The sequence below is a fragment of the Erinaceus europaeus genome, chromosome 4 (assembly GCF_950295315.1).
Source record: "Erinaceus europaeus chromosome 4, mEriEur2.1, whole genome shotgun sequence".
Classification (NCBI taxonomy): Eukaryota; Metazoa; Chordata; class Mammalia; order Eulipotyphla; family Erinaceidae; genus Erinaceus; species Erinaceus europaeus.
The window spans coordinates 119,566,641-119,589,857 of record NC_080165.1 but is presented as its reverse complement, the minus strand read 5'-3'; the positions used below and the strand labels follow the sequence as shown (position 1 = coordinate 119,589,857).

Here is a 23,217-nt window from a genome sequence, read left to right as displayed (position 1 = left end):
CCGCATCAATCTCTCTGCCTTTGATTTTGGAATAGCTCCCTATTCTAGAATTTACTGATTCGTTTCCTGCTTGGAAGCATTCCCACAGGTTGGTAGTGAATTGGCTCTAGGGCTGATTGTGTGCCGTGTATCCTCTGATCTTCTGTTTGACCTGTTTGGGTCAGAGTACCACCACCAGTCTTCACAGCCCCCACACATCTCCCTGAAAAGCAAACTATCAGATATGTCCCCTTTGCTCAAACTGACTGACTTCCACAAAGTGGTTGATGAAGTTAGTGACACCAAGACTTAGGTCTCAATTCTTCTGTTCCACTTTACTATTTTCCTACTTTTCATTCTGCATGGATTCACAAAATTCTTTATAGGTTAATGTCAATATATTATGCTATTGAGGCATTTTCATCCTGGCTGCAAATCTAAAACTTGTACTTTACTTTTCTCGTTTGTTTTAATATTATATACTTTTAATTCTTTTAAAAATATTTATTTATTTACTTACTTATTTATCTATTTTTATTGTCACCAGGGGTTATCTCTGGGGCTCAGTGCCAGCACTACGAATCCGCTGCTCCCAGTGGCCATTTTATTTTCCTTAAATTTTTTTTCTTTCTTGATAGGACAGAGAGAAATTTAGAGAGAGAAATAGGGAGAGGAAAAGATAGACACCTGCAGACCTGCTTCACTGCCTGTGAAGTGTCCCTGTTGGAGGCAGGGAATGGGGGGGGGGCGGGTCTTGAACCTGGGTCCTTGAGTATAGTACTGTGTGCACTTAACCATGTACACCACTACTCAGTCCCCTATATTTTTACTTCTTTATTGGGAGTTGACTTGTTTTCAGGAGTAATACTATTTGCAGGTTAAGGAAAAAATAGATACTGGATGATTAAATGACTTGTCCATTTTTGGTAATGTGTGCTCAACTGGGTATGCCACCACCTGGCCCCTTGACTTGTCCATTTTTGTACTTTTCTGTTTACCGTGGAACAATCAGAGAAGATGAACAAGCTCCCAAGTTTTCTTTTTTAGTTGATAATATACAATCAGTTATCCACAATCAATTCAGTTGTTTGAATTTATCCATTCAGAAGTTTGAGTTTCAAAGACTGTTAGAAAAGTTAAATTTGCCTTTTGTAACTATGAATCTGAACTAAGAAAAAGGCCCCTGTTTGACTTTATTTAAAAAAAAAAATCTTCTTCAACCAAAATAAAAAAAGAAATTAGGTTAGAAACTTGAAGCCTCAAAATATACCACTCTGTTCATAATTCATAAAGGTTTTTAGACATTTTGGAATTCAATGTGTGTTCCGTCTTTAACAATTCCACATTCTTCCTGTGAAGTGTTATTATCAACCCTGTTGATGAGAGCTGTGATTTTTGTCTACAATTTTTAAAATTGAAGTGGTGAATAACATTATCAGACAGTCTAGCAAGTTATTTGTGCTGTCTCCTTTCCAGATTATTCTGTAAAAAGGAATTTGCATGAGTACCATTTTACCTATTGAATAACTCTTTCTGGTAGTTTTTTTCTGGGAATATTAACAATATACTCCATCCAGTAATGTGCTAGTCCAAGATGTTCTCGTGTTATTTTGGAACGAGTCTCTAGTGACTCATAGCACATTGGGCATCCAGGCTATGGTTAACTGGTGGTCAAGTTAGGAAATTCTGTTCCCATTAACTATCCCTTTCTTAACCCAGAACACCTCTACGGTCAACGTTTTTCTCTTGATTCGTCACATTCATAGATTCTGCTTGGTGTTTTCTGACCAAAAGTAGAAGCAATGGCATGCCATAAATAAGTATTGTTCCTATTGCACTTCCAACTTAGTTAATAACAGGAAAAACAGGCCATTTTGTGGAAAATCCCACTTTTGTATTATTTCCAAACTAAAAGGTTTGGATCAAATTTGGTTGACTGTCTGAACTTTTGGCTTCTTACTTACAGTAAGCCTTCTAGCTTCAGAATTTTAAACTATTTATACTTAAATGGTGATGTCTTCCAAATTTATATTATGCTGAAACATAAGTTTGCTTTTGGATCACTTTTATTTAATATTAGTTGAAAATTATATGACTAAGATATAGATCATGACAGTGGAAAGAGCAATTATTTTCATAGTTTCAGAAATTTATTTATTTGACTTTACTATTATTATTTTTGTTAGTGATTTAATAATGATTAGTAAGATTGTAGTATAAGAGGAGTACAAGTTCACACAATTCTCACCACCAGAGTTCTGTATCCCATCCCCTCCATTGGAAGTTTCCCTATTCTTTATCCCTTTGGGAGTATGGACCAAAATTCTTTATGGGGTGCAGAAGGTGGAAGGTCTGGCTTCTGTAATTGCTTCTCCACTGAACATGGATGTTGGCAGATGCTATTATATGATTTTTTACTTATTAAATGGATGGTTGATTCAGGAATTTAATGTATAAATTCCAGAACAAAAATTTTAGGTTAATTAATGTAATCTGATGTGTTTTCTTTAGTAGAGAATATCAGGTCCCCCCTCCCCCAGAAAATGAAATTAAATTATTTTGTACTCTTAATCATCAATCAATTCTTTTTCTTTTCTCTTCTTTCCTTGTCTTACTCCCTTCCTCTATTCTTCCCTCCCTCCCTCCCTTCCTTCTTTTCTTTCTCCATCATTAAGCTTTATTGCTCCAGGCTGACTTTTTTGTCAGAGTAAAGATGGAAAAGAAGAGGGAGAGAGGAAAAGACAGCACACTGTTGCAATTTACTCCATGTATTGGTGGTGGTTGGTTAGGCCCAATCTGGGTCTCAGGTGAAATATCCTGCAGGTTCTCAACTGATGTGTATATATATATTGTTTCCAGGGTTATCCCTGGGGCTCTGTGCCTGTACTACAAATACACTGCTCCTGGAGGTTATTTTTCTTGTTTTGTTGACTTTGTTGTTGTTATTGTCATTGTTGTTATTGCTGTTATTGTTGGATACAACAGAGAGAAATCGAGAGAGGAAAGGAGGACAGGGGGAGAGAAAGACACCTGCAGAGCTGCTTCCCCGTTTGTGAAGCAACACATCTGCAGGTGGGGAGCCCGGGGCTGGAACCTGGATCCTTACATGGGTTCCTGTGCTTGGCACCAAGTGTGCTTAACCCGCTGCTACTGCCTGGCCCTCTCTCAACTAATTTTTATTAACACTAGTGGAAGGGCATGAGATTTTAAAGTTGGAGCTTTATTTAAACTGTCAAGATCCACTGAGGTAAAAATCTAGTAGGATGAGCTAACAATAGAAACCACACAAGCTTACATTTATGTGATTCCTGACACGTAGGGTGGTCTCAGACAATTCATCCTCTTTTATTATTTTTAAAAGAGTGAGAGATAGAGGGAGAGGGCAAAGAAAGAGGACTGAGATGAGAGCCAAGAGATATAACATTGCTCTTCTACCAAGAGTGGAGTTGCATATGTCTTAGTCCTTGGAGCTGTGCTCTTATACTCAGAATCAGATCAGGGAAGAGTTGGTAAGATGGTGCTTGGATGGTGCTCTCTTACTTTGTCATAAGTATATGACCCAGGTTTGACCCTGGCCCCCACTGCACTGAGGAAAGGTGTCTTTCTATAATCTCTGTTTCTGTATTTCTAGCTGAAAAAATTGCTCTGAAGTGGTGAAGTCCCAATGAAAATAACTAACAACAGCAGCAACAGAAGAAGCACATATGGAAAGCAGACAGTCATGCTTGGAAGGTATGTACTATACTCACTCAATCACCTCCTTGTCCCCTTATACTCTGTTTTCATAGTCTCACAGATCTTTCTTCATCACGTCCGTATTTTGTGATTGTAAAGCTTGGCTTGGCTTTGTAATCGTGAGTAAAGTCATTGTTAATGACTTCGATGAAGAGCATTAATTAACTTGTTCTCTTTTAATTTAGCCATCTGATGGGACCCTACAAACCATTTCCCATAGTTTGTAAGCATGAGAAATGGTTAAATAAACCATAGTTCTAGTTGACTTATTAAATAAGCTTACTTTATTTGCCTTGATTAGATCCAATTTGCTACATTTTGTTTTTCACTTTGATTTCATATTAAAATGAATAATCTCAAAGAAGGACAAAGAAAATGTGTCAAGGAATATAGAGTATAGAGACAGAGAAACCTCTTCATAGGTCAGAAGTCTTTCAGCTTTAACCCTTATTGAGAAAGGAATTTAACTCAGTGTTTGTTGATGTTCTAAAATAACTGAATAGATTCTTTTATTCTGTATCTTCTTGGTCCCATTTATCTGGAATGTACCGGACAGGATTAGAAATGGCTGTCCTTTCATTTCTTTTCCTTTCTTTTCTTTTTTATTTAGACAAAAAGCAAAGTGCCAGAGTTCTTAAAAGTAATCTCTCTGAGATTCCAGGATTTTGTGCAGGTTCAGAAAGTGGAGACAACATCTAATTTTTTTTTAATAATCAAACTATACAACATAACAAACCTTAAAAATTTTATTTATGGTTAGTTGACAGTACATCCTTTCATTCCAGGTCAGCCCCCACCCTCTCCCTTAAATCTTCTTACAAAGCAAGAAAAACAAAGTGAAAAGCAGCTAATACCTGTTAAAATGCTGCATAAGCCAAATATTTTTCTATTGTGTCTTAAATCACATGATATTCATTTTCCATCTTCATTCTTGGAAACATATCACTCATAATTTAAGATTTTACATTTCAGATTTCTAAGCTCTAGATGAAATAATGCTGGATGACTTAGAATGTGCTAACAGTGGATTTATAAAGAAAATGTTGATGGAACTTGAATTCTTATAGTGCTGGTGGGTACTATGATTATAATAATAGTTTCCTCTAAAACGCTTCCATTAAATGTTCCAAACAGTGGAATTTGTAGTTTTTCCTTTGGTCTAGAGATCTAAAACATGAAAAGTTTTGCATTTCTAAGGTTGGACAGCATCAGTGGGAAAGCAGTCCACCTTTCTCAGTTTTATTAAAAACCACTATCTTGGCTCCAGTATGTGCCACTATAAGCACTGCATTATATCTCATATCTCCTTTTAGGAAGTGGAGTCTGGCTTTTTTTTTTTTTCTTTCAAAGGCTGTATGCTGTAAATAAATAAAATTGGTTTTAAAAATTGAAGATAGACCAACCTAGTGAAATGGATGAATCTAAAAATCTGAGGTACAGACTAAGAGCAAATATTTATTTACCATTTAATAGATGTGTGATATAAGCAAGTTATATAAGATGTGTGTATTAATAATATCTGTCTTATAGGGATTCTATAAAGATTAAATAAGGAAATCATGTAAAATGACTGGATTGTGCCAAATTTTAATGATTTGAGCTTCCCCTCTTCTGCAGATGGTCACCTGGGTCTTGAACCCAATTCTTTGAGCATGGTAATAATATATGCTCTCTACCAGGTGTGCTACCTTTTGCCCCACACTTTATGCTACTATAAGCATGTTCTCATGTTAATAAAATATATCTTATAGTTCTATACCGATCCATTCATTTATCAAGGCTATATTGAGTGCATCATCTATTCTAGTCACTAATACAATCTTTTTTCCCTTCAAGAGGTTATAACTTGCAACTATCTGTATTTGCCTGTTGGAAATCATCTCATATTGAAAACACACACACACACACACACACACACACACACACACACACTCTTAAAGGGTGAAGTGAATGAGTACAGAAAATTACTCTTTTTATTTTAGAATCTGGTTTTACAATGCAACATATTTATTACTAATGTGGATTATGATGGAGTTTGAATTGTAGGGAAATTCTCATTATAATTTAAATAACCCATGACCTACAAAGATTTAAAAAGAGAAAAGCTACATGGTAATAATAGTCATATTTTATCATATTTTGAGTAATTGTGTCATAATTTTTCCATAAATAATCTCTTCTATTCCATGTCTACCAGAGTAAAATCTAAAAGGTAATTCATGTCTATAATTCAAATATGTATTTTGAGAGAATAATTTTGTTTCTCTTTTCTCTTTTTTAAAAAGGTCATATTTTAATTTTTTACTATATAGAGACAGAAATTGAGAGGGGAGGAGGAGATATAGAGGAAAAGAGACAGAGAGACAGCTGCAGACTTGTTTACCACTCATGAAGCTTTCTCCCCTGGTTGGGGACCAGAGGCTTGAACCTGCATCCTTGTGCATTGTGATGTGCTCATTTCACCAGGTGTACCACTGCCTGGCCTCTAATTTTATTTATTTAAAAAAAAAAAAAAGGTCAGGGGGAGAAAGCATAATTGTTGTGCAAAATGACTTCCATGACTGAGGTTCTGAATTCCCAGGTTCAGTCCTCACTACCACCATAAACCAGGATTGATCACTACTCTTCTAAAAAGTAAAGAATAAAAGATAAAACAAAACAAAAAAGAAAAAAAACAAATTATTTTTAAATGGCAAAAACAATGTGTTTTATAATTTGGTGTTGTTTACATCATGCTTTCTCATAATAAGAAATCAGATACTTTAGAAAGAGTATTTATGCTGTGTCATACATTAATCACTTTTAATTTTCTTTTCTTTTTCCTTTTTTTCTAACATTTTCCCCTTTATTGGGGGATTAATGTTTTACAGTTGTCAGTAAATACCACTTTTAATTTTCTACTTCTTTTATTTTTTTATTTTTTTTCCTTCAGGGTTACTACTGGGGCTCAGTGCTTACACTATGAACCCACTGTTCCTGTGGCCATTTTTTATTTTTTTGCATATAACAGAAAGAAATTGAGAGGGGAGTGGTAGAGAGAAAGAGAGAGCGAGAGAGAGAGAGAGAGAGGAAGATAAACACCTGCAGACCTGCTTCACCGCTTGTGAAGTGACCCTTCTACAGATGCGGGTTAGGGTTAGGGTTAGGGTTTAGGGTTAGGGTTAGGGTTAGGGTTAGGGTTAGGGTTAGGGTTAGGGTTAGGGTTAGGGTTACGCATTAACCATTTATGTTAGAACATATCTGTTGACATTACTCAATTATTTCTTTTTGGTTTATCAATTTAGCAACAAGTATCTGTGTCTGCTACACTAAAGGTTTTAAAAGTGGAAATTAGGTTGACCTAAAATTTTTTTACCTTAATTTATGATGTTTCATGTATGGCTGTGTGTGTGTGTGTGTGCGTGTGTGTGTTTGTGGTTTGATCAGCTTATGAACATTCCCTTATAATTCTAATCTGATAAGATCTTTTCTTACTATGATCAAGGTTGAATTTTGTCAACTGTTTTTTTTGTAGTTCACACAACATTATAAAAATTTTATTTTAGACATTAAATATATATTTGTCTACATCTCAAAATTTTAAATTTAATCTTTTATATTTTAAATAATAATTTACAAGATTATAAAATAAAAGGGGCATAATTCTACACTAGGCCCACTACCAGTGTTCTGTGCTTCCATACCCCCCTGTTGGTAACCACCATAGTTCTCCCAAGGGCACAGATATAGGTTGAATTATATATATAATTTTTTAAGTTCATGTGTTTCAATTTTCTTTATTCAATATATGAGTGAATTCATCTGATAGTTGTTCATTTCTTCCTTATTCACTTTGCTAAGCATAATCTTTGCCCATTCGATTCCTTTTGTCCCAAAGGATACACTATAGTCTTTCTTAACTTTCAGTATATGTCCCATTTATATCTATGTTTTAGACTCAGATGGGTTATTTTTATTCCATTGTTAGAGGCTTTCCCCCCTTACTCTTATGTATTCCACATAATTTTTTTCTCTTTTTCTTACTTTGTTTTTCCAGATATGTTAAACATTTAATAGGGAAAATGAAAAAGCACATACCAGAGAAGTATGTGAGCCATTTGGAAAGATGGATGACCTCATATAGAAGTTGATACCCATTTATATTCATGTCTGAGGCCTCTCCTTCACTTCCTTTCTAAGTACTTCTGTTAAAACTTTTGGATATCCTTCCATTTTACTCTTCCCTCTAAAGTAGGGGAAACAGAGCCTGACTTACTCAGGTGTTCTCCAGATCTCTTCCTTCTTACTTATGGGGTAATAACAAGTTTATTATCACAAAAGTTCTGGGTCCGAGTGGAGCTGGGGTTCAGAGACTTCTGGTTGTCTTGGTTGAAAGCCTTTCTCACTGAGCACTCTATAGATATCTTCCATTCTCTTCTGACCTGTAATGTTTATGTGGAGAATTCTGCTGCTAATCTTATGGGTTTTCCTCTGTAGGTGACTCTGTTTTTCTTTTGCAGCCTTCAGGATCCTTTCTTTATCCTTATTCCTTTCCATTCTAAATATGACATGTCTTTAAGTCTGGGTTAATTCTGTTTGGGACCCTCTGAGCTTCTTGAACCTTTATATCTTTTATGTTGTCTAGATTAGGAAAGTTCTCACTTATTATGTCCTGTAGAATGCTTTCTTCCCCTCCCTTTCTTCCTCTGGTAGACTGATAATGCATGTATTATTTCTTGTAAAGTCACCCCATATGTCTCTGTTGTTGTTTTCAGTATCTCTTAATCTCTTTTGAGATCTCTTCTTTCTTAGTTTTCTCTAATTCATCTTGATCTTTCTAATTCTGTTTTCTGCCTCTTCTATTCTACCCTCTGTTGTGTTCTGTAGCTCAGCTATTTTGTTGCTCTGTTCTGACATTGTATTAGCTTGTTCAGCTTGTTGTGCTCTTAGCTCAACTATTTCAGCTTTCAGCTCTCTAATTACCTAGAGATAGTTGGTGTTTTCTTTCAGAGAAAGAAACAACATTTGTTGTTTCTGCATTTCTGATGAAAATTCTTTCAAATTCTTTCCTCACTCCTGTGACTAATTCCTCAACTAGTGTTTGGATGTTGATCTCATTGTTCTGTGCTTCTACCTTTGGGGGATTTTAGCTGGACTTTTGTCTTGGTTCATTTCTCCAGTGTTTCTCCTTGGTTTACCCATTATTATAGTGTGTTATGAGGTCCTTCTCTCAGTATTTTTCAGTCTAGTGATCACTCTTGCCTGGATTGACTTATATCTAAGTAAGGTACTTAAAGAGTTCACAGTTGTGGAAATTAACAGTTGTTTCAATGTTATCTCCACCCCTGAGTTGAAGCACAGTGGTTGTTAAAAACTCTTTTGTTCTTTTTCTTCCCTAGGCTATGGTAGCCTGAGGTATTTTTACCTATAAGTAGGTTTTTTAGCTTAATAATTTACTCCTGACCAAGAGATAGAGTGGGGGAGAGATAGCACAGTGCATATTCAGAGAGACTCCCACACCCCAAGGATCCAAAGCTTGAGGCTCAATTCAGCTTCTCTGCTGGCAGCTGGAACCAAGCCAGGCAGTATTACTTGGCTCTGTGAGTTTCTAAATAAGTCCTGTTTATAGTCTGTGGGTTATGAGGCAATTATTCACCATGTTCTCATCAGGAGAACAATGTGGAAAGGCTCCCACTATACAGCCTCACCTCTAGACCATTTGGGTGTAGATCTTCTCCTGAGTGTCCCAGACAGTTCTCTGTCCACCCCTCCCTTCCATGTCAGCACAGGGCCTCCCCCCTGCTGCTCCAGCCTCCAAGGAGTTGTAACAATGGATACTCACAGCTGCATTTGGTGAGCCTTAGGGAAGGCCTCTCCTCCTTTCAGTCTTTTTGTTGGTGAAACAGACTGGAGGTGGCTCCTCAGCTGGCAAACTGTCAGATAGTTACCAGCTGCTCCAGAGTAGATACTGGCTTTAGCCCCAGGAATCTCTCCTTCTGCTCCTCTCTGTCCATGAGCCACACGTGTTTTCACTTACCAGTGACATGGTGGGTTCCCAAAGTAGTCCTAGTGTCATTTTTTTTTTTTTTTTGCAGTCTTAGCTGATTTTTGATATTCCTTGTTCTTTAGAGAAGTTTCTCAACTGGATAGAGTTGGAGGTTTGGGCAGAGTTGTGGTCTCTGGATGCTCCAGTGATTTGGTGGGTTCTCAAAGTAGTTCTAGTCCTGTCTTATTGTGGTCCCTGGTGGTCTCCTTTGACATTACTAGTTGACCAGGGAGAGGAGAGGAGAGAAACCTATGTCATAACTTTCTTAGCTACTTATCTGTTCTTGGATTTGGGTTGTTTCTAAATTTTGGTGATTACAAATAGTGTTGCAAAAAACAAGCATGCAGTAACCTTTTTGGATAAGTATTGTTGTATTCTTTGGAGAGATAGATAGGAGAGAAATGCTAGATCATATGATAGATATTACATTTTTTCATCTAATTGAGGGCATTTACAATACATTTATTGGCATATGAGCACATCAGCACCTCAACACCTTTTTCACACCCTCCTAATCTCTCTCTCTACAGAGTCTTTTGCTTTGGTGCAGTCAGTGCCCAGTCCAAGTGCTGCTTTGTATTTTCCTTTTAAGTTTCACCCATAAGTGAGATCATCTGATATTTGTCCTACTCTTTTTGACTTATTTCACTTAACATATGCCTTCAAATTCCACCCAAGATGAAGCAGAGGAAGTGATTTCATCATTCTTAATAGTTGTTGAACATCTGGGTTGCTTCAAAAATTGGGCTATTACAAATTGTGGTAACTCTTATTGAACTGTTTTCTACCTCTTAAAACCCAGATGAAATATTAACCTTACTCAAGCAGCCTTTTCTGTTTTGTTCATATCTTTCTAATTATGTTACACTTTTTTTGTATATTTTCTGGGCTTTTTACTTTAACAGAAGAGAGTCTGTTATTATATTAAAAACAAAATTAAAAGCACAATAGATTTGTGAAAAGTGAAAATATATTATTTTTTAATTATTTCATATGTAGAAGGACCTTCATTAGTGCTGCTTTCTTTGAAGTAGCTAACATCTGCTAAGTACTTACTTCCTGCCTGGCAATGGGCTACTGTATCTAAATTATTTTAAGTTCTTTTCACTAATGTATACTGAATTCTTCATTGGTCTTGTGTTCAAAATAGTACTGAACATAATTGTAGATACTCAGTAAGTGTTTGCTGAAAGGTGACTCTTGAAGACAAATGTATTTAAAACATGGGAGATACAAGCCTCCCCTGTATTACCTTTGTGAAATCAAGATTAAATTGACCTATTTGTTTTAATGTACACCTAAATCATGTAGTAGAGTCTAAACTAAATAGGGTTTTATAAAAAATGATGTGGTAGTGAAGACAAATTATGAATCAAATGCCAAAGTATTTCCAATTTTATGCATTGTATATAAATTTAAAACACACTATTGATTATTTTAAACCATCTTTCTTCATCACAAGAGATGAGGCAATGATAGAGGTTTTTTTTCCCTTATTTTTATTTTTAACCAGAGCACTGCTCAGTTCTGGTTTATGGTGGTGCAGGGGATTGAACCTGGGACTTGGGAGCCTCAGGCATCAGAGTGTCTTTGCATAACTATTATGTTATTTACCCCCAGTGATAGAATTCTGGATTTAGAAGTATCAGTTCCTGAGTTCAATCCCTGGCATCAGATATGCCAGAATACTATTTTGGTTCTCTGTATTTCTTATGAAATAAAATAAATCTTAAAATAAACCATAATTGCTATGATACATGCAGAAAAAATACTGAAAGAAATATTAAAAATGCAGAGTAGGAAATGTTACGTAGATTTTACTTCAATATCTTTTTTTAACTTATTTTATTTTTAATTTATTTTTATTTATTTATTCTCTTTTGTTGCCCTTGTTTTATTGTTGTAGTTATTATTATTGTTGTTATTGATGTCATTGTTGTTGGATAGGACAGAGAGAAATGGAGTGAGGAGGGGAAGTCAGAGAGGGGGTGAGAAAGATAGACAACTACAGACCTGCTTCACAGCTTGTGAAGTGACCCCCTTGCAGGTGGGGAGCCAGGGGCTCGAACCGGGATCCTTATGCTGGTCCTTGCACTCTGCACCACCTGTGCTTAACCCGCCATGCTACTGCTTGACTCTCAGTTTTACTTTAATATCTTATGTGTGCACTTAATGAGAAGCAATTTATAAAACTTCATTAACTATAGCTATAAAGTTTTTCTACAATAACTGACACTGTGTCTAAACATTAATATAAATACCAACTTGTATGCTTTTTAATAGACATATTAGTTTGTTTTTTTTTTAATCACATCCCAGAATCATGAACTTGCTCACTATTGACTGTTTAGACCTCAACGCAGCTCACAAAAGGCCCATTAAAACCAAGCTGCCGAGTAGACTTGGCATTAAATTCAGACGGCTTTGAAAAGTAGTTCAGATGTTCTGTTTTTTTCTTTCTTACTTTGTATTTTTTTCCATAAGAAAGCTGAGTCTGACCTATTTTTAGGATTTGGCCCAGGGAATTAAACTTGGTGGTTTTAGTTTCACTGTTGTTGTTTTTCTTCTTTTAGATAAAAAAAATAATAAAGCATAGGAACTCTTGACTAGAAAAGCATTAAAGCTTTCTTCTTTTAATTATATGCCTTAAGCCATACTAGAGCAGACACAAGCTTTGTGCCTCCTGAAAATAGTGAGGCTTTAGTTCCTTTAAACCCTTTTAACCTTTCCCAGCAACTCATTGACTTTTAATGACCCTTAAAGGAACATCACCAAAACACCCAAATTTACCTGAATATCAGTTCCCATTTTGTTGGAATTCATTATCAGTACTTTTGTGGGTTTTTTTCCCTGATGCTCTTTTCCTCCCACTTTTTGTCTGTCTTATGAAACTCTTCTCTCTATAGCTGAAGATTGATTATCTTCTTCACTACACCAATGTCTTAATACAAACTAGAATGAAGTCACTGAGACTGTTTCTTCAGAACAGAATGGCCTTTGCTCTCTTTTCATACTCTCCTGTGTCTCTTTTGAATTATTACTAGAACAGGTTTTTTTAAAAAAAAATGAATAATAAAAAAACAATTTATTATCAAATGATTGTTACTAAAGTTACTAAATACCTTATATGTGACCTTGAACTTCTTTTTTCAAGTTTGTCAGGGTTTAAATGCTCTTATATATCCCATTGTCTTAGCAAAAAAAGAAAAAGAAAAAAAAAAACCAACCTCCCCTCTGGAAATTAGGATTACAAATATAAGTACACCACAATAGGCAAATGAAATGTGTACCCATCAAAACTTTAGAAATTAGGGAGGATTAACCAGCAGAACCACAAACTGACTACCAAAAAATAATTACCTTCACTTTTATTCCGAAGTTTGCTTTCGAGTTTCAGTAGCATCTACTGAACTTTTCACCTAACTAACTTGACATATCTTTTTCGTATTTTAGAGTCTGGCCAGGATTGGAAAAAGAGGTGTGAAAGCATAACACAACTGGCTTTTTTTTTTTTTTTGTAGTATTTTTTTTTTTCTTTTGGCTAGAATTAAAATAAGCAGGAAACTCTAAAATGTCTAGAGAAAGTTTGTTCTCAAGAAAATTCTAGACTGGATTTGGTGTATTGCAACAAAGCAAAGTACTTGGAGGGTGGTGGTGAGGGGGTGGAGTGTTCAGGTCCTGGAAGATGATAGCAGAAGTGGATTTAGGTGGGGGTGGGGTGGCAGTCAGAGTGTTATATGGAAAACTGAGAAATTTTACAAGTACAAACTACTGTATCTTACTGTAAACCATTAATCCCTCAATTAAAAAAAAAAGATAATTCTAGTTTTTTTTTTTTTTTAAGCATGAAGTTCAGATATTTGGACCAATACTCAAATAAGAATTATACCTATATGGACATCAGTAGTAACTGCAACTGTTCTTGGGTTTTACTACCTATATGTTACTATGTAGAATTTTCCTTATTCTTGTCCATGCTTTTTCTCCTCTGATGGCAACAGTTGTTTTATCGAGCAGAATTTGTTAATATCACTTCTATTTTGCAAATGAGAAGTGCTCAGAGCAATGGTTTAGGGGTACTTCTTTCTGGAAAGAGTTCATAAGTCCTTTAAAATGTCTTCATCTAGCTGTATGTAGATCAAGAATTCTCTGAAATATTTCTGAAACTACTGAGGTTTAGTCCCTCATTTTATGAATAAACTAAAAATATAATTGAATGATTTCTTTTTATGCACAGTATTCTTGGTCTGTACTTTTCTAGAGTCAAGGTGGTTGATAAGTTATTTCATTTCTATTCAGTAAGTAAATTCATTTCTAACTTTATAAAAACTAATTTAATGTTGATTTGAAAATGCAGAAGCAACCAAATTCAGATTCTTAGAAAAGTGATTAGAGCATTAGGTCAGTTCATAACCAGGTCATTCATAAAATAGAGGGAAAAATGTTGATGAAAGGATTAATGAAGTTAAAGTAGTTTTCTATTAAAACCTTGGATCAGGAGCCAGGACATAACTCAATTGGTAGAGTGCACATTTTATCATCTGGAAGGTCTTAAGTCCAAGTCTCTGACCACTGCATGGTGCGCTTGCACCAGGAAGCGTGACCATTTGTTTTTCCTTCTCTCTCTACCTCACTCTTCCTTCCTACCTCTCTTCTGTCTTTAAAAAAAAAAAAGGTAGACATAAGCAGAGGAATTGTGCAGGTGCTAGTTCCAGTGATAATGCTTGTGGCAAACAAGGATAACAATACAAAAAAAATTACAAAATTTTTTTAATCCTATGTGTGTGACGAATAATAAAAGAAGTTAATATTTTATAGAGTGATTACTTTGTACTAAACTCTGCACTAAATCCTTTAAACACAACATCTTATTTAATTTTATAATAAATGTATGGCATATGCTCTTCAGTCATTCTCATTGTATTGCCGAGGAAACTGAAATTCAGAGCTATAAACATCATCAATTCATAAGTACTAGTGCAAAGATGCAAATTTCCATCTTTCTGATTATTTATAAACCACAGAATTGAACAAAATCTATATGTGGTAGGTGACTATCTACAGCTTAAAATATCTTGTCAGTATTTGATCCAACTTGATCTTTCTTTTTTTAGTTCATTCCTTCTGCTCTCATCTCTATATGGCTCCATGTCTGTCTTCTCTGTCTTCTTCTACATCCTAGTATATACCTCTGAAAATTATCTAGGTATGAACAAAAGAAAATCTCTCAGTGTATTTTTCTGGAGTGAAAATTATTTTGAGAATTAGCAAGATGAGAAAATTTTACAATAATAAAACAGTTGTGCAGTTAGAGAAGTAAGGACAAAATACCATATCTAGCAACTATCACCTTTCCTGGCAATTAGTAAGTTGACTTTACTTACTCAACCAGTTGATTTATTAAAATACTGTGTTCTAGGTACTATTTTATGTGCTGGGTATAACACTGAAAAAAGTGGAAAATATTTCGGTCTGCATGGAAGATAATAATGAATCTAAAGATGTTATGACAGATGTTACAGAGAAAGCTGAGAAGGCACTATGAGAGAATGCAGAGGGCTACACTTTTACCTAGAAATTTGAGGAAAAGTCACAATGAATGAAGAAGTCACAAGAAGAATATGAGGTAATTAGTGATGTTTCTACCCTCCCCCTCTCCTTGGAAGAGATTGGCATAAATACAAATATTCTGAAGTGAGCCACTAGTTTGGCTGATACCAGAAATAACAGACAGACTATTGTGTCTCGAGCATAATCAGGGCTGGGTGAAGTTGTAGGAGAAATGGTCAGAGTAGAAAAATTGGGAAGTTGAAGTGGAACTAATGGAAAACTCTTGAATGATTATAGTAAAGATTTGTCAGTCACTTTAAATAGCAAACTAAAGGCTTTAGGCAAAGGAGTGACATGACGTGGTGTGTCTTAAAGATCTGTCAGCAGCATTGAGGTAAAGGCTAGTGGTAGGACAGAGAGGAAGTAGAAAGACCAATTTGTTTTCTGTTGAATGAATCAGAGGAAAGTGGTCATGATTATGAACCAGGATAATAGAAGTGAATGTGGTAAGCACTGGTCAGACTCTGTATATAGTTTAACTACAGACCTTGAAGTTTTGTGTATATTTTGAAACAGGAGCTTTTGTTGGAGTCATCAGTAAGGGAGGATAGTGAAAAGAAGAGCCAAGAAGGGCTTTAAGATTTATTGACTTCAGTCAGTGGACATTAAATGTTGAATTAAAAAAAATTATTTAATGGTTTACTGTCAACAATAAAATGCAGTAGTTTGTATGTATATAACATTCATACATAACAGTACAACCCCCACTAAGTCCTCCTCTGCCATCATGCTAGAAAATACAGAGAATTGCCAAAACAGTCTTGAGAAGAACAGAACTGAAGGCATCACACTCCTAGAACTCAAATTTTATTATATGGTCATTGCAATTAAAACTGCTTGTTACTGGAACATAAATAGACACATTGACCAGTGGAATAGAATTGAGAGTCCAGAAATAAGCCCCCACATCTATGGATATCTAGCCTTTGACAAAGGTGCCCAGACTATTAAATGGCAAAAGGAGAGTCTTTTCAAGAAGTAGTGTTGGAAAAATAGGGTTGAAACATGCAGAAGAATGAAACTGAACCACAATATTTCATTAAACACAAAAGTAAATTCCAAATGGATCAAAGACTTGGCTGTTAGACCAGAAACTATCAAATACTTAGAGGAATGTATTGGCAAAACTCTTTTCCATCTAAATTTTAAAGGCATCTTCAATAATACAATTCCAATTATTAAGAAAACTAAAACCAAAATAGACCAATGGGACTGCATCGAATTAAAAAGCTTCTGCATAGCAAAAGAAACCATCACCCAGACAGACTCCTTACAGAATGGGAGAAGATCTTACATACCATACATCAGACAAGAGGCTAATAACCAAACTATATGAAGAGCTCAGCAAACTCAGCAACAACAACAAAAATGACCCCATCCAAAAGCGGGGAGAAGACATGAACAGAATATTCTCCATAGAAGAGATCCAAAAGGCCAATACACATGAAAAAATGCTCCAAGTCACTAATGGTCAGACAAATGCAAATAAAGATTAACAATGAGATACTACTTCACTCCTGTGAGAATGTCATACATCAGAAAAGGTAGCAGCAGCAAATGCTGGAGAGGTTGAGAGGACAAAGGAACCCTTCTGCCCTGCTGGTGGAATTGTCAATTGGTCCAACCCTTGTGAAGAGCAGTTTGGAGAACTTTCACAAGGCTAAACATGGACCCACCCTATGACCCAGCCATTCCTCTCCTGGGGATATATCCTAATGAACCAAACATACAAAAAAAAAATGTGTATGCCTATGTTCATAGCAGCACAATTTGTAATGGCCAAAACCTTGAAGCAACCCAGATGTCCAACAATAGATGAGTAGCTGAGTAACTTGTGAAATATAAACACAATAGAATACTGCTCAGCTATTAAAAAGGGTGAATTCACTTTCTTCATCTCATCTTGGATGGAGTTGAAGGAGTCATGTTAAGTGAAATAAGTGAGAAACAGAAGGATGAATGTGGGATGGTCTCACTCTTAGACTGAAGTTGAGAAATAAAATCAGAAGGGAAAACACTGAGCAGAACTTGGAACACCAAAGTGAAATACTCTATGGTGGGGGGTGGAGTTCAGGTCCTGGAACATGATGGCAGAGGAGGACCCAAAGGGGGCTGAATTAAGTGGAAAATTGAGAAACTACACATGTATAAGCTACTGTATTTTACTGTTGACTGTAAACCATTAATCCCACAATAGAGAAAAAAAAAGTAAGAAAGAAATGAAGGACAACTACTCGATGATTTCACTCATGTGAAAAACAGAGTATTGAAATACTTGATAAAAGAAAAGGATGGGAGTCGGGCAGTAGCACAGCAGGTTAAGCGCATGTGGCGCAAAGCGCAAGGACCAGTGCTAAGGGTCCCGGTTCAAGCCCCGGCTCCCCGCCTGCAGGGGAGTCACTTCACAAGTGGTGAAGCAGGTCTGCAGATGTCTGTCTTTCTCTCCCCCTCTCTGTCTTCCCCTCCTTTCTCCGTTTCTCTCTGTTCTGTCCAACAACAACAACATCAATAACAACAACAATAAAACAAGGGCAACAAAAGGGAATAAATAAATAAATATTAAAAAATTAAAAAAAGAATATATATGTATATGTTATCTCATATCTATGAACTTGGGATAACCATAGTGTTTACTGTTTGAAGGCATTGGGGCACAGAACTTTGGTGGTGGGAATGATAATAAAATTGTACCTTTACTGCATAATTTTATGTCATTATTACATCATTAGTAAAATAAACATAAAAAGTATTGAGTTAAGGAACTAAAACTTTGTAACATAAAACCAATCTGGGATTTTTTTTTTTTTTTTGTTAGCAAAGCAGTGTAGTGCTTATCTTTGGGATCTGAAGAATGAAGTGATTGGATCAGGAATCAAAATCAAGGAGATTGTTAAGGGGAATGGTCTGCTGTACTATGGCTGTTAGTTATAAGCATAGGCTCTCTGCATAGAGTAAATTCTTACAGTGCATGTGCTTTTCTGTATGTGTGCTACAGTTCAATTGAAAAGCCTAATTTAAGTAGTATGGAGAAATAAATCTTTTTTCAATGGTGATGGGAACATGACTTGGAAAGACCTTTAGGGGGCCAATGTAGCAATATTTTATCAACTGAATAGTCTAATTTCTAAGAGTTTGTCATATGAACAAATTCACTACTAATAGAGAAAATAAAAAGACTAGTAAATAAAACTTTTTTGTTTTTTTGCCTCAAGGGTTATCACTGGGCTTCAGTGCTGACACTATGAACCCACTGCTCCTGGCAGCCATTTTTTTCCCCATTTTATTGGATAGGAGAAAGAAATTAAGAGAGGAGAGATAGTTAGAGAAGGAGAGAGAAAGATAACTGCAGACCTGCTTCACTACTTGTGAAGCTACCTTCCTGCAGGTGGAGGATGGGGGCTCAACACATGATCCTTATTCAAGTTCTTGCACTTAATACTATGTGTTCTTAATGGGTGTGCTACTGCCAGCTCCCATAAGTAATGCCTTTATGAAGCACTTGTATGCTATACACACATTTAGGCACCTTCATGTATTTGCATATTAATTGATGAAAATTTGAGATAGCTGATATAAATATATTGTATAGAGATATGGATCATAGGATTAGATTATGTAAATAATCATCAATAATGAATTAAATATTAATTCACTCATACAGTAAAATAAATGGGAAATAAATGGAAATAGGTATATATTAAAATAAACAACAAACTAAAATAATTGTTTAGTGGATCATTTTGGTTTAATAATTAATACTACACACAGAAAAAGTATGGAAGGCTACAAATTAAATTTATAAATTTAGTTTTCTCTGGGATGTAGGATAAGTTGGAAGATTTATATTTTGTATCTTGTAATTTCTCTGTGAATGTTTTATATTAGGTATCTGTTGTGTTTGTAAGTAGGAAAATGTCATTTCCTTCAAAAGTTAATAGTAATAATGATAATTTATCCATTTTGAACTCAGTCCAAACTCAAAGAAAATGGAATAAGTTAGAGATATCTTACTTAAAATATACATCAAATAAGGATAACATAGACTATACCCCAACTCTCCTATGTCAAAATCCCTCCATTTTTTTTTTCACTCAGATTTCAGTAATCTTTAAATGCTTTTTGCTTTAAACACCAAAAATGTTAATGGTAATCAATGTTTTATATCTTTGCTATATTTCTCTTTATGACTATTTTGAATCTGTTACTTTTGTTGCCTCTTTTTTTTTTGGTAATAATAAATGGAAATTTTAATTCACAAAGTTTAAATGTAGACATTGTGAAACAAGGCAAGTGGAAAAACTATTAGTGGAAAAAGTTTTACCTAAAGAATGACATCTGAATGTCATTGAGAGCGTAAATTTAGTGGCACTGGAATATCTAATTCTAAAAACAGAGTATATAGAACAGAAATAAAACTCTTTCATTCCTAGGTCAATTCAACTTCCAGTGATAGAACTGTTGCTACTCATGATGACCTAACTAAAAAGGAATGTTTTTAAGAGTTGGATTTCAAAATAAGCAAGTAAATGGCAAAACATAAACATGAGATTTATATATACACAAAGATTTTAGGAATGTCTATACCCAAGAGAAATGCATTAAAAATGTTTACACTCTTTTTCTTTTGTCCTTTATTATAGTCTTCTCATTAAACAGCTCATCAAAAAGAGATTGCAAGCCCTTCAATATTCATGTATTAAAAAAAAAAAGGTCAAAGAACTCTGGCAGGAAGGAGAAGAAAAAGACCAAGAAAAAAGAAAGAAATGAAAACAAATAAGGGATTTGAAGAAACTGTAAGCATCCAAAGTCTGGCATTAGATTTGGCAACAGGTGAATTTACTTTGGAAGGTATTAATTTTGTAAGTCAAAGCTATTAAAATCCAACTTCCTGTTTCAACTCTGGAAGGTATAAATGCACAGGTCTTTTGCTCTAGCTCTCCCTGGGGGCTGTGCTTTATCCAACTAGTCTCACTCCCTTCAGTGCCTCATATTTAAAATGCAAAACAGACTGGCCAAGACCTTTCCTTTAGTCTTGCCACATACTGTGCGGAAGTCTTTGTCAATGTCAGTCTTGTCTTCCTGGATAAGTATACATAGCTCTACTAAATGCACAAACCTACCTGTGGTGCCCAAAATGTCTTATGATAATTTTAAATTTTAGGGAAATGTTCAGTACCCTTTTGTGTCACAATTCTGTGGGAAATAAGTCAATTGTTTTAAGTTAAGACAGCATTAGCCATTCTTTTTTTAAATTTCTTTTTAAAATTATTTTTATTTATTTGATAGAGACAGCTAGAAATTGAGAGGAGCAGGGAGATAAAGAGAAAGACAGAGAGACACCTGCAGCCCTGCTTTACCACTTGTGAAACTTCCCCCTGCAAGTGGGGACCAGGGGCTTGAACCCAGGTCTTTGCACATTGTAATGTTCACGTTCAGCCAGGTACACCACTGCCCGGCCCCGGCATTAATCATTCTTAATTCATTTTACTTTTTCACAATATTTGATTTAAAAATATCCTTTAAATATCATGGAATTAATCCACTGTATTTTCTTAATATGTAGATTTGCCTGCTCTCTCTCTTTAAGAACTTTTTTGGACCCTCTCCATTCTCATCTTTAAATCTCGGTTCTTTTCTATTTTCTCTGCCATCAGACTCATTACAAAGAATGGGCTATCTACTGTATGATGCTAATAATTTTACTAGGGCTCTGTTTGTAGTTCTCTTACCCAACATCACCACTCTTCTTCATCACCCATTGTTTCCCATTCTATAACCTGCTACTCAGAAACAGACATGCTGAACTGCCCATTTTATAAATCTCATTCTTAGTCTATCTTGTTTCTCCAAGTACTGCCTTATTCCCCATTCCTTTTGTCACAAAACTCTCCTAAATAATATTTACACTTACTGCTTTAAAATCATTCATCCCAGTTTCTCAGCCTTACTTCAGCGAGTCCTCATCCCCTTCCCTACACTCCCTGCACCCCAAAAACACACTACTACCACCACTACCATTCCATGGAAGCTGCTTGGGTCAAGAGCACTAAGATCCTCCACATTGCTGATTCTGAAGGTCACTGCTCTGCTGTCATATAATTGGTCAGTTTCAACACTGGCATAGTCATTAGTTTCCTTCTCTTAGACACACTTTTCTCATTGGACTTCTAAGACACAGTTACTCTTCTAGTTTCCTCTTATTTAAGTGTCTACTTCTTAATGTTATTTTATTTACTTATTTTTGTGTATGTCATCACCTCTTCCAACTGTCAATTTCCAAAGGCTTGGCATTTGGTTTATTTCTGTGTTTGCTTATCCTCTAGAAAATCTCACCTAGACTCATATCAATATGCTAAATTTAGCATATAGCTCACATGAAAGTGTGCCTACTTTGCCATGTGTACAATTCATGTTTGAGTCCAGCCACTAACTCACTGGGGGGGAGCTTTATTTCTGCCGTCTCCTCTCCTCTCCTCTCCTCTCCTCTCCTCTCCTCTCCTCTCCTCTCCTCTCCTCTCCTCTCCTCTCCTCTCCTCTCCTCTCCTCCCCTCCCCTCCCCTCTCTTCTCCTCTCCTCTCCTCTCTTCTCCTCTCCCCACCCTCTCATGTGAGCTATATTGCTAGTCCATTAGTAGAGCTTTAAGTATTATCTATTTATTGAATTATAGTAGTAGAGTTTTATTTCCTGACTTCTTCTTTCACTTCTAAACATGAACACCCAACTGTATTTGAGATACCTCTAGTAGGAAAGTTAACAGGAATCAGTGTATCTGCTATAAATTGAAGTACTTCCCACGAGCTACGTAGCACATTATAAAAGTTGTAAATCTCAAAGTGTTCTAATTCAACATATCTTTCTTTGATATTTCCTTTCTTCGGTAGGTTTAGGTCATCAAATTCTATTTATATTGGTAGCTCTGACCCCCCATGTTGTGTTTTGTCAACTTCATTAAAATGGGAGAAAGCTCTAGATTAAAAGTTTCTCCTTGATCTCAGGTCCCTAAAAAAAGTCATATTCATTGAACTAGCTGATCTGTGACACATTCGAGCTGTTGCTCTACTTATAAGAATTAAACTGATGCCATAATAGTCAGCAACAGAGGGATGATCCAACAATTTCTTATTTCTCCATGATAGGTGTTTGTATACCACACCTACTACCAGGATACAGGTACCCAACCCCCTCTGATATGCATACTTATTTATTTATTTATAAAATGGAAGTATTGACAAGACCATAGGATAAGAGGGGTACAATTCTACATAATTCCCACCACCAGAACTCTGTATCCAATTCCCTTCCCTTATAGCTTCCCTATTCTTTATCCCTCTGGAAGTATGGACCCAGGATCAGTATGGGATGCAGAAGGTGGAAGGGTTTGGCTTCTGTAATTCCTTCCCCGCTGAACCTGGGCATTGACAGGTTGATCCATACTCCCAGCCTGTCTCACTCTTTCCCTAGTGGAGTAGGGATCTGGGGAGGTGGGAATCCAGGACACATTGGTGGGGTCCTCTGCCGAGCAAAGTCAGGTTGACATCATGATAGTGTCTAGAACCTGGTAGCTGAAAAAGAGTTAAGATATAAGGCAGAACAACTTGTTGACTAATCAGGAACCTAAAGACAAGAATTGTGCTGATGAAGATTTGAGGTCTCCATTTTGGAAAAAGCTAGTAGGTCTATTTTAGGTATATTCTAAGGGGCCTGTGACTTTACTAGTTTTTGCCTGAGCTTGACATCTAACATGCAGGTGACCTAAGTTATTGTCTGGGAAGATGGCATCATAGTTGGGAAAAGAACTAGAAAGCTGGATCAGGGAAGAGGATAGCTCCCAAATGTGGGAAAAGTATATAAATATTGTTAACTGTAAA

The 23,217-nt window shown here is 35.9% G+C and overlaps 1 long non-coding RNA gene across 1 annotated transcript; it reads left to right on the top strand.

Moving 5' to 3' along the window:
* Nucleotides 1–3,613: 3,613 nt before the first annotated feature.
* Nucleotides 3,614–21,828, top strand: LOC132538142 (uncharacterized). Its single transcript, XR_009549581.1, has 3 exons — nt 3,614–3,711; nt 15,159–15,365; nt 19,990–21,828. It is a non-coding gene; the product is annotated as an uncharacterized LOC132538142 (long non-coding RNA).
* Nucleotides 21,829–23,217: the final 1,389 nt, after the last annotated feature.